We start from the raw sequence: 13,480 nt of genomic DNA, 5'->3' as shown, positions 1-13,480 counted from the left end.
ACCCGTTACACTGTTCAGGAAAGGGTAGAAAATATAGTAAGAATTTAGAGAGAGGATAATATGCTGGCCACTGGTCATAATATCAATCGTTTAAAAATAACTCTTTGAAACACTGAGAGTAATTACAGTGAGCCCTGGAATAAATTCTGGCAGTGCCCTTCAGAAGCTGCAGCAGATGACAGTAAAGACCAGACTCTGTGAAGAAGCACATGAAGGCTAATGGTGAAAGCAAAGAGTTTTCCTGAGAGATAACTATTAGAAGGTGAGATAAAATTTATCCCAGAAAAAATAAAGAAGGAAGAAAGAGAATGTCAGAAGAATAAAATGCCTTCAATTAATTTATAGCTTATGACAAATCATTCAAAATAAATGGGGGAAAAAACTTAATATAGATGGTTAATATGTGTGAATAATATATGCAAATAACATTTTAATTCTTCAACCACAATTCTAAAGTGGGAGATATTTTCAAGGATTTTCATAATATAAATGACAACCAGCTTGTGGAGACTACAGAGGTTATTTTTCCTATAAAATGGCAAACAGTTGGCTATTGAAAGTAGTAATATTAATATTTATATTTAAATGTGTAATTATTATGCACACATGATTTCAAAAACATATTTCTTTTAGAGATTAGTTAACTCATTTAGTCTATCAGTTTATTAAAGGTATAAATTCATGCAATGCATTCAAACAAACCTCCTTGCTTTCTTTGGTGTATGATGTTGAGGAAGAGTCAGTTTTCAGGTCTTGCATGTTGAACGAAGAGGTGATTGAATCTGAATGGAGGGAATGAGGATTAGGGAAAGGCGGGTTCTTTGGTGGGATGAAACATACAAAAACCCACACAGAATTTTTACCATCTGCAAGATTAAAGAGCCCAAGCCTTTACAGGGGTTTTTCACAAGTCCAAATAGTTATAAATGCAGAAGTTTAAAATATATTCACTGACACACAGCATATTCCCAAAGACTATAACTGGACTTCATGTTTAAGACAAATAGGCACTTACTGCATGTCATGAGTGAAAATCATTCAGGTCTCAAAATTTTTCCCTAATAATAACTGCAAACCCTGAAATTGTTTATTAATTGTTATAAAAATTAATCATGGTAGAAAAATTTAGGTAATTCTCAATGATGAATACCTTATATTAGTTTAGCTTATTACGTAAAAATGATATTTACCAGAAATCAGTGGAAAAGAAATTAAGTCAGGGGAAGGATCAGGCAAGGGATCTGGACATCTAACAGCATGAAGTCACTGAGTGATCCCTCAAAATAGTGAAAGTAAATAATAGTAAAATGAGAATATAAAAGGTCTCCTGAGGAGCAAACTAGTTTATATTGTAGGGGAGGAAGACATTTCCTCTTCCCAAATGTGGGTTCGTCTGGCCAGAGAACGAATTAAATTCACATGAGACAGAATAGCAAGAGAAAATTAAACAAAGATTTATGAGGAACCATGGCCCGGGACCTTTCTTCCCAAAGGAAGAAAGGGCACCGAATAAGTGGGGTGCACAGAGTGGTTATATACCCCCAAACAGGGTGTTTCACTTATGATTGAAAATGTCCCTTTTACAACAGTCACGAGGCTGCTCTGTCAGCACAGCGCTTGATGGAGGCAGATAGGTCTGCTGTCTCAGTGAACGCAGCAGGGTGGCAGGTGTGTTGCCTCGGGCTGGGGGGTCACAGATGAGCACTGCAATCGGTTCCCAGCCTAAAGAAAGATGCTTAATCTTTAAGGAGATGCCAACGTTGGGAGGGGGAGGGAAGTCAGTTACAGGAGGTTACCAGAGAAGCACAATAAAATGCAGATTTAAGTCCTTGCCTTTGGTATTGATTAAGAGTTTCTAGAGAGAAGGTCATCTCCTTTCTTCTTCCTGGTACAGAGAGGGAGGCACCTTTTACAGATAGAGATTTACCTTACAAGTGTAAATGTGTCCTAACAAAGGGCAAGTTCCATTCCTCCTTCCCTGTCCCAGTTTATCAAAAGCAATCAGCCTCAAATAATCCTGATGCCAAAGAGACATATCTTGGGGTGGCCAATTTCAGGTCCCTACAATATATATATTTTTTAATCCTAATAAATGCACCCACAATTATATACATACATATTCATGCGCACAAGCACACACATACACATACAGGCATAATTCCTCCCATTTTCTCACTCATGCTCAATTCCCATCCATTTAGCCACCCTAAAAGTACTCATTTTTTCCAACAAAGGAATAAGATAAAGCTCAGATCCATGTCACTTGTCCCATTCTCTTTAATGCAGCCTGCAGGTTGCTACCTGGTACTTCTCAGTGAAATGAGAATTTCCCCTGTGTTTTTACGCTCCCCCCACAAACACACACACATAAGACAATATCTCCACAGAAATGCCACGAGAGATCAGTTCATATACGTGAACTACTTCTTTATTTATAAGAATATGTTCATTTTAGGCTTTTAGAAGAATTGTATTTTACCATGATGAAAAATTAAATGTCATATGTGCATGATACGATCTCCCTTCACCCAGATAACATCATCTTAAGCCAGAATCTAAATTTATTATTAAAAGTTAAGAACCATAGGCATGGTGTGGATATAAAAGCAAGGCGACAATAGAAGTGAATAAGTTAAAAGAGAGGAAGTGTCCCAGAATTTTTTTTTTTGCACACTGATAATCTTGTTGTAACATTAAAAAGAATTTTAAGCCATAGGGTTCAAATTATTGTTACCTTGAAATGATAAGTAAGGTCCTAAGTCTCATGTACTGGTTGCAGGGACTGTTATTTGAGATGGAGATGCCTGAAGCTCAGCGAGTCAGGAGAAACTGAGAGAGGACTCAGGACGCTGAATCTGAAAAGATCTCAGGCACACAGTTCTCCCATTATTGCAGTTGATATTAGGCTCTGTTGCATCCAAAGGAGAAGTGTCCCGGGAGATGATTCTGGAAGAGATGCTTTTGCCTCTGTGATTTTTTACTATTATTTATATCTAGGCCAAACCATAAAGACATTTAACTTCTGTCATCATAACTTCCCAGCATTGAGTTGTTTTCCCATAACTGCCATATTCATGTTAATTCCCAAGAATAATATAATACATATTATATATATAAGTACATATATATTTATAAATATATCCTCTTGGCTCATATCTTCAAATTTATTTTCATCAAAACTAAATTTTTTGTCACCTTGTTCTTTCATCACATCTACTTGCAAAACTGCAGGCCTGGATCATTTCAACAGGGCCTTCTTCCTGAACACTTACAGGCACTCGAACATTGCTGGAGAGAGACATACAAATATATTGAATTATGCCATTAAAAATCACTGATCTCTCTTAATTTCACATGGACTGGTTGGTTCTGCCCAGAAATCTTTCTATATGTCCCCTTTTGTTTGTCTTCCATCTCCACAGCAAACACTCAACAAGTTTTTAATTCATTCCTCCCTATGTGAGGAATTTAAGAGCTCAAATCACACAGCAGATATCTCTTAGAAGTTACCCACTCACCTTTTACTTTCAAGGATTTGTTGATTTAGGATCTATTGATATGTGATTAGGCAAAAATACCTAACTTCATTCCCATTCTAATTTTTACTCTCAGTATCTAGGATTGAAATCCCAGAACTCATTTAACAAGGTTTTGTTTTTCCCTCCTGCCACTCCTGAGTCTAGAATATTAAACTAACCAATGAGGTTGATTCTTGTGAAATTCTGGTCACAAACTGGTTGCCCTAAGGCAGTAATCCTATGGTTCAATATGTAGTTGTTAATTCACATTTTTCCGTAGAATCTTTATGAATAATTAAAACATTTGTAATGCAAAGAATGATAGAATTTCAACTGGAGAAATTTGCATTATGTGGAGTTATCTTTTTGTATAAATTTAATTAATGTAAGGAATATTGCTTTGACTCACTCACTGATTTGCACTCTTTCTCTAGCACATAACCTTCCCACCAGTCATGCTGTAGATTTAGAAAGAAGTTTAGAGGATTTTTACCTTATAATCCTAACTAACTCAGAAAGTCACATGCTGTCTTATGTTTGTAAATATGGCTATTGATTTAAGGGGTAACACAAAATTGTTTTACATTTCCTATAGGTTTACATGGTGTATAATGGGAATATTAGTATTTTACTGATATTTACTGAAGATTTCAATTTTAAGCATTTTTTTGCAATGATACCTTATGAAATCTTTTACATTTGGGATTTCATGTATACTATTCTTGTGTTAGTCAAGGTAATGTAGGTTTTGCTGCAGCAACAAATCAATCCCAAGTCTCAGTGATTTAGAACAAAAGAGTATATTTCTTATTCACGTAAAATCTGACATGGGAAGTTGGCACTTCCTTCTTTCCAATAGGGGATGCAGACTTCATGTATCTTGTGATCCAGCCATCTCAAAATGTGGCTTTCAAGGTTGATGAAGCACAGAAGGAATGCAAGCAGTAGGAAAAAAATTAACCATCAACCCAGAAAAGACACTCATCATTTACATTCACATTTTATTTCTCTGAATTGTGTGATCCCAATATGATCAGAAGGTAGATTAAAAAATGGGGTATTCCAAGTGCTAAGAAAGAGGAAACAGTGTCATGCTACGTTAGCTAAATTAAAATACAAACAGATGGGTTGAAATTATGCATAGATATAAAAATTGTGTGGATTAGGAGTCAGTCACCAATGGCATACAGATGGTGCAGCTATTTGCAAGCAGGTAAGATAGATTTTCTTTCTATGCTATAGCCCTGGACTTATTTTTTTCCATTTAAAGAAAAGAAAAAAAACACATTCAGAGAAAGAATGTACAGGATCAACTGAATGAGCTTCTAAAGTCACTTTAGGCACATGCACCAAATCTGTACCCTACAACCATTGCCACAATGCCTCAGAGAATGTTCAAAGGTGATAGTAAAGGTGACAAAGAGGAGGAAAGAACCACAGGAGAATTTGGCATGATTATTTGTCAAGTCTCTTCCTTCAAAACTAGATCCTATTTCTAAGAAGGCATTAGTGAGAAGGAAGTTATTCAAAGGGTACAAAGGGAAACTTGACGTTGGCCGATAAGGATGAGAACAACTCCGCAGAAAATGAGGCAGGTGCACAAAGTGCTGCAGGTGTCAAGTCAAGTGTGGACATTTGTGATAATTGTACTTCTGGGGACTGTATATTTTAAACACTTTACATTTTCATTGTTTTATGAAGTTGTAGAGCTACATTTTACATTTTAAAGTTTTGCTTTTAGCACACATAAAATTTATTGCTGTATTTGAGGAAGTGATAAATATTACTAATAGAATATCTCAGAATTCACATTGAAAAGGGAAGAGCAGAATTTTACCTCCTACTCTATGAAAGGATTCTCTAAGTTCTGAAGGGGCGTTTCCCTGACATGCACGTAGATTAGTCACTATGTATAAATTCCTGCAGTGTTGCATCTAACTGCATTATTGAAATATAATTTACATAGAGTAAGATTCACCTATTTCATGTGTTCAATTCAATGGTTTTTAGTACATTCAGTCATGCAACCATCACCTCAATCTAATTTTAGCATATTTTTATTACCCCATTGCCAGAAAGGGGAGGTGTTGTTTAATGGGAATAGAATTTCAGATTTGCAAGATGAAAAAGCTCTGGAGATCTGTTCCCAATAGAATATACTTAACACTACTGAACTGTGCACTTAAAAGTGGTTAAGGGGCCAGCCTGGTGGTGCAGCGTTAAGTTCCCACGTTATGCTTTGGTGGCCCGGGGTTCACCAGTTCAGATCCTGGGTACAGACATGGCACTACTTGGCAAGCCATGCTGTGGTAGGCCTCCCACATATAAACTGGAGGAAGATGGGCTCAGATGTTAGCTCAGGGCCAGTCTTCCTCAGCAAAAAGAGAAGGATTAGCAGCAGATGTTAGCTCAGGGCTAATCTTCCCCCCCAAAAAAAAAGTGATTAAGATGGTAAATTTTATGCTATGTGTTTTTTACCACAATAAGAAAAATTTAAAACTAAAAACAGAAATGTCATACCCATTAGCTGTCACTCCCTATTCCCCATCACCCTCCCACCCTAGGAAAACACTAACCTACTTTCGAACTCTCTATACTTGTCTGTTCTAGACATTTCATATAAGTGGAATAAGACTATGCAGTCTTTGGTGACTGGCTTCTTTCACTTAGCATAATATTGTTAAGTTTTACCCATGTGATAACATTTAGTACTTCATTCCCTTATACTGCAGAACACATGATTCCAATGTATGGATATACTTCGTTTTATTTATCTATTAATCAGTTATGGACATTTGGGTTGTTTCCACTTTTTAACTATTATTCATAATGTTGCTATAAACATTCACATACAAGTTTTTGTGTGAACATATGTTTCCTTTCTCTTGGATGTATACTTAGAAGCAGAATTGCTGAATCACAAGAGGATTCTGTGTTTAACAATTTGAGAAAGTGCCTGTTTTCCAATGTAGCTGCACCATTTTACATTCCCACGAGCAATGTAAGAGGATTCCAATTTTTTCACATCCTTGTCAACACATTTTACTGCCCATGTTTTTATTATAGTCATTCCAGTGGATGAGAAATGGAATCTCACTGTGGTTTTGATTTGCATTTGCCTGCTAACTAAGTCTTAAGCATGTATTCATGTCCCATTTGGTTATTTGCATGTCTTCTTTAGAGAAACGTCTAGTCAGATTTTTCACCCAATTTTTAGTTCAGTTGTTTGTCTTTTTATAGTTGAGTCATGGTAGTTCTTTATCTATTCTGAATACAAGTCCCTTATCAAATATATAATCTGCCAATATTTTCTTTCATGCCATGAGTTGTCTTTTCACTTTCTTAATAATGTCCTTTGAAGCATAAAAGTTTTAAATTTTGATGAAGTGCAACTTATCTATTTTTTCTTTTGTCACTTATGCTTTTGGTTCACGTAAAAGAAATCATTGCCTAATGGAAGATTCCAAAGTTTTACTGCTATGTTGTACTCTAAGAGGTTTACAGCTTTAGCTCTTACTTTTAGGTGTATGAACTATTTTGAGTTAATGTTTTATGTATGGTGTGAAGTAGGGGTCCAAGTTCATTCTTTTGCATGTGCGTATCCAGTTGACACCACACCATTTGTTGAAGTCTATTTGTTTCACATTACGTTGGATATATGTGGATATAACATATATATTTATATACATAAATTCACATATATGAATTTCCTAATTTCCGTCTGTTATTTTATGTATTTGCTGAAGAAGATTCTCTCTGAGCTAACATCCGTTACCAAACTTCCTCTTCTATGCTTGAGGAAGGTAAGCCTTGAGCTAACGTCTGTGCCAATCTTCCTCTTTTTAGTATGTGGGTCACTGCCACAGCATAGCTGACGAGTGGTGTAGGTCTGTGCCCAGGATCGAAACCTCTGAAACCAGGCTGCCAAAGTGGAGTTTGCCAAACTTAACCACTAGGCCATGAAGCCAGCCCCCTTAATTTATGTTTTAATTACATTGTCATTAGAAAATACAATTTGTATAAATTCAATCCTTTTAAACGTATTGAAGCTCTTTTATGGCCTATTAAATGGTCTATCTGGGAGAATATTCCATGTGCACTTGGGACAAATATGTATTCTGTTTTCTTAGGTAGAGTTTCCTATAGATGTCTGTTAGGTCTAGTTGGTGTATCGTGTTTCTCAATTCTTCTATATTCTTGTTTACATTTCTTCTAGTTGTTCTGTCCATTATTGAAAGTGGAGTATTGAATTCTGCAAATATTCTATTTCAATTTTGTATCTCTCACTTTAGTTCTGCCAGTTTTTGCTTCACATAATTTGGAGCTTTGTTTTTCAGTGCATATATATTCAGTGTATATAATTGTTCTAAATATTCCTGATTAATCAATACTTTTATCATCGTAAAATGATCATTTTCACAAGTAACATTTTTGTTTGAAATTTATTTTGCCTGCTATTAGAACAGCCCCTCAGGGTCTTGTTTCTTGCATGATATATCCTTTTATTCCACCCTATGGAATTCAACAACTTTTATGTTTTCATCTACAGTGTCTTTTGTAGACAACACATAGTTGATGTTGATTTCTATTTAGTCTGACAATCTCCACTTTCTTTTTAGATTGTTTATTCTATTCATAATTAAAGTTATTATTAATGTGATTGGACTTACATCTGCCATTTTGCATCTTATTTTCTATAGAGTCACATCGTTTTTGTTTCTCTTGCTTCTTTACTACCTTCTTTCGTATAAAGTAGATAGTTTCTAGTGAACATTTTAATTCCTTTAATGATTTTTTTTAAAGATTTTATTTTATTTTTTTTTTCCTTTTTCTCCCCAAAGCCCCCCAGTACATAGTTGTATATTCTTCGTTGTGGGTCCTTCTAGTTGTGGCGTGTGGGACGCTGCCTCAGCGTGGTTTGATGAGCAGCGCCATGTCCGCGCCCAGGATTCGAACCAACAAAACACTGGGCCCCCTGCAGTGGAGCGCGCAAACTTAACCACTCGGCCACGGGGCCAGCCCCTCTTTAATGATTTTTAAGTATATATTTTTGATTATTTTCATAATGGCTGAAATGTATACTACACATTTGGTATATTAATTGTTGAGATATGTAATGTACATCTTAACTTATTAGATCTTCTTCAAATCTATACTAACAATTCTCATGAGATATAGAAACTCTACACTTATATAGGTCTATTTCCTTTTCCCTTTTCTGCAATAATTTTTCTACGTATTTGTCTATATAGATTGCAAACCTAGCAATACATTGTTGTAGTGATTACTTTATACAATATTTTTCCTTTTAAAGAAGCTGAGAGATGAAAGGAAAGTGGATATATTTGAATATATTAACCTTTTCATTTACTATTTCTGGTCTCTTCATTTCTTCCCATATATTTATGTTATCATATGGTGTCATTCCCTTACTCCAATGAGTCTTTCTTCCCACCTGCCTTCTTTGTGCAGAAATTGTAAAATATATTACATTTCCATGAGTTATAGACCAAATGATGCAATTATATATGTTTATTTATGCAATTGATTTTTAATTGTATTGAGATAAGAAAGAATTATGCAATTATACTGTTTTCAATTAGTTATATGTTTACCCTTACGGCACTGGTTTTTCATGTGAATTGAATTACTTCCCCTCCACTTTTGAAAGACAGTTTTGTGACATGTAATATTCTTGGTTGACAAGTTTTTTTTCAGCACTTTGAATATGTCATCCCACTACTGTGGCCTTCATTGTCTCTGCTGGGAAGTCGGCTTTTAATCCTGTTGGGCTTCCCTTGTAAGTAACAAGTTGTTTTCCTCTTTCTATTTCAAGATTCTTTCTTGTCATTGCTTCCAGAATTTTTGCTTTGATGTGTCTGGCTGTGAATCTCTTTGCATTTATGCTACCTGGAATTCACGGAGCATCTTGGACGTGTAGATTAATGTTTCTCACTATACAAGGGAAATTTTGAGCCATTATTTTGTTGTCTTCTTTTTTCTCTCTCCTCTCCTCTGCTACTCCCATTATTCATGTGTTGGTGCAATTAATGATGTCTCACATTTCTCTAAGGCTCTGTTAATTTTTAAAATTTTTTTTCTGCTATTCATATTGCTTAATATCTATCAATTAGTCTTCATGTTCATTGATTCTCCTTCAGCCAGCTCTAATCTGCTCTTTTACCCCTTTAATGAATCTTAAATTTCATTTTATTGTACTTTTCACTTTCAGAATTTCCATTTCTTTATTTGAGGTATAATTGACATATAACATTATATTAGTTTCATCTGTACAACATAATGATTTGATATCTGTATATATTGCAAAATAATCATCACAATGGTCCAGTTCACATCTGCCACCATACATAGTTCAAAAAGAAAATTTTATGTTGTGAGAAACTTCAAGATCCATTCTTCTAGCTACTTTCAAATATCTAATATAGTATTATTAACTATAGTCACCATATTATAAATTACATGCCCATGACTTATTCATTTGATAACTGGAAACTTGTACATTTTGACCCTCTTCACTCATTTCACGCACCTCCAACCCTCTCCCTTAGGCAACCACCAATCTATTCTGTATATCCATGAGCTTGTTTTTCATTTGTTTGTTTGTTTTTTATTTTGGGGGATTATTTTTTCAGATTCTACGTATAAGTGAGATTATACACTATTTATCTTTTATGACTTATTTCATTTAGCATAATACCCTCAAGGTCCATCATGTTGTCACAGATGTCAAAATTTCACTCTTTTCTTATTGTTGAATAATAGTCCATTGTGTATGTAGACCACATTTTCTTTATCCATTTTTGCATCAATGGACATTTATGTTGTTACCATGTTTTGGTTATTGTAAATAATGCTGCATTATATCTTTAATCAATGTTTCATTTTCTTCAGATAAATACCCAGAAGTGGCATTGCTGGATCATACAGCTGTTCTATTTTTAATTTTTTGAAGAACCTCCATACTGTTTTCCATAGTGGTTGCTCCAATTTACATTCTCACTAATAAGTGCACGAGAGTTCTCTTTCCTCCACATCCTCATCAACACTTGCTATCTCTTGTCTTTTTGATGATAACCATTCTGACAGTCGTGAGGTGATATCCCAATGTAGTCTTGATTTGCATTTCCCTGATGATTGGTGACATTGAGCATCTTTTCATGTACTTGTTGGCCATTTGTATATTTTTGGAAAAATGTCTGTTCAGATTTTCTGCCTATTTTTTTAAATCAGATTGCTTGTTTTTTTGCTACTAATTTCTATGACTTCTTTGTGTATTTTGATATTAACCTCTTGTTGCATAAGTTCCAGGTTCATAGACAGCCATGTTTTACTGTGTCCTCACATGGCAGAATGGGTGAATGAGCTCTCTTGGGCCTCTTTTATAAGGGCTCTAATCCCATTCATGACGGCTCCACCCTCATGACCCAATCACCTTCCAAATGTCCCACATATAAATACTACCACATGGGGATTAAGTTTCAACATATGAGCTTTAGGAGGACACATTCAGTCAATACTAAAAAATTGGTGAGACAGTAAGAAAACTCGATTTGTTCCTGATATTATTGGGAATTTTCTAGTGCTTCTCTAATAAACAATAGATATGAGACATTGTTTTGAAATAAATATTTTTTGCCTTGTTGAATGTGCTTCCCTAGTGTTCCTTCTATATCACAAAGCATTTTTCTATTTCATGACTTACTGATATTTGCAAAATTTGCTAATATAATATCAATACATTTACTAATGTTTTAGGTATACTTTCAGGAATATTAAGAATATTTCTTCTTTAATCATGTTTTCAACCTTGCACTATATTGATTTGCCTGCTTGGCAGTATATGTGCTATAATTTATTTAATCATGTTTTAAAATATATAAACTTCTAACAAATCAGACATTTAGGAAAAAATATTAATTGCATTTATAAAATTTAAAAAAACAAATCTTTTTTTGTTTAAATCTCAGGTTTGTGCTTTGATATATCTATAAAATTGAAGGTGAATCAAAATACATCCCTAGGGTTTTGGAGACATAGCTAGAACAACCTCCATGTCAGCATTAAATTTCTATGAGGATCCGTGTTTTTCTTTAAAAATTTATGATACCTCTGAGAAGTACATTCCATTAATAGAATGAATAAATTAATACTATAAACATTGTTTTTCTTAATACATATTAGGTTATATTTTATATGATATTGATATGAGGTTCTATGTAAAAAATAATAATGAATTGTAGGAAACATTGTGTTGAAACAGTGTTTTTAATGTTTAACGTCTTTTTCCAGAAGAAGTGAAGAAAACAGACTCTCTTTCTCTTGTATCACCAAGGTCATTCTTTTTCCCCAAAGCGTTTTCCCCATCTTCCAGCTTCATCTGCCTCATGACTGAGACACGGAAAGGAGAAGTGCTCACTGTACTTCCCTGGCAGAATGTAGAGCTTTGCACTGTTTTTAGAAGGAGGAGAGGCGAGGGATGCAGTGGTCTTTGGGAAAAAAAAAGAAAGCAGCTCTAGATCCAATTATGTTTGGTGTTTTTACTGAACATTTATCATGGCCAAAACCTGCTAGAGAAATATGCGAAATTACAAATATGAGTGTAAATGGGCTTAGGAAGGACTTATATTGAAAGGCAATGTACTTGAAGTGTTCAAATAGGATCCACCTGAGGAGAAGGCACTGCATGCGGTTCTGGCTAAACAATGCTGTCAAAAAAAACAAGGTTTAAAATGCATTTTAATATGCTGAGTTGTGAAAGACCAGGGTTCATGCTGGCATATGGGAAAAAGGGAAAGTTCATATGAAATATCCCATGACGTGGTAATCTCAAATTATTAAATTGTCATATCTTTTGGTGGAGATTTTATGCATGTCTTTTGTTATATCCTATCTTCAATATTTATAATTCCAAAGTTTTATAATTTTTGTCATTGTTTAACTCAGGTGGATCATTAATGTTCCTAGTCATACACCAATTTAATTCAGATCCCAGAATTCACACTGTCAGTGTATTTATTCTTCCAGATTAAGGAACCTGATGAAACACACTGAAAGATTTTCAGAAAATTGTTCATGTTTATCAAGACATTTACAGCATATCTTAGTAAAGGAATCTGATCCATTATTTTGAAATAACTACAGAGAACAGGAATAAGTAAAAATGATTAAATGTATTTATGGAAGGTTGCACTTTGGAAAGTATAGTTTTATAAAGAAAGCTTGGGGATGCATAGTGAAAGCGAGAGAATGGCAGAAATTGTACTGATGCCTCAGAATGAGCGTTTAGTTCATGATTTCATTAGTCATCCAATAGAAAATGATGTAGAGCTCCATGAATTAAGAATTAAACTTTGATTATTTGGATTTCCTTTATGGGACACTTACAATATTAAATATTAAATTCAATGTCCTATGAGAAATATAATTTCATGCATTTTTGAATTAATGCAAATGTTAGTATCCCCATTTGGTGGCAAAGAAATTATAGTCAAAGATAATAAATGATTTTGCCCAGAAGGCACACAGATTGTACACCACTCTGTTGATGGGACTATATATGCCCCTTAATGAAGAATGAGATTTGATTTGCATTTCAGGCAATGACATTGAGCTTTTCCTAAACTCGCTCTGTTTTGTTTAGGTATCAGTGACTAACATGTATTTGTGAGGCAGTTTATAGCCAGTAGCTATGAAACATTTTGTTAAAAAGGAATAAAGCTAATAGATCAACCAAAGCTTTGAATTCAACATGATATTCTCATAATCCCCACACTGAACTAGAACTAACTTACCCAGTTAAGGCATGTAGGAAGCTATCTTGTCAAACTTGGAAACCTCCAGTAAGTTTTCTTGAGTTGGAAGAGTTTTTGCCTGTTGTTTTTCCACCACTGTTTACTCTTCAAAACATCCCACTGTTTCCTCTGTCCTTCTAGAGTAACTTC

This window comes from Equus caballus, chromosome 20, assembly GCF_041296265.1.
Source record: "Equus caballus isolate H_3958 breed thoroughbred chromosome 20, TB-T2T, whole genome shotgun sequence".
In the NCBI taxonomy this organism is placed as follows: Eukaryota; Metazoa; Chordata; class Mammalia; order Perissodactyla; family Equidae; genus Equus; species Equus caballus.
Note: the sequence above shows the minus strand (reverse complement) of the source record.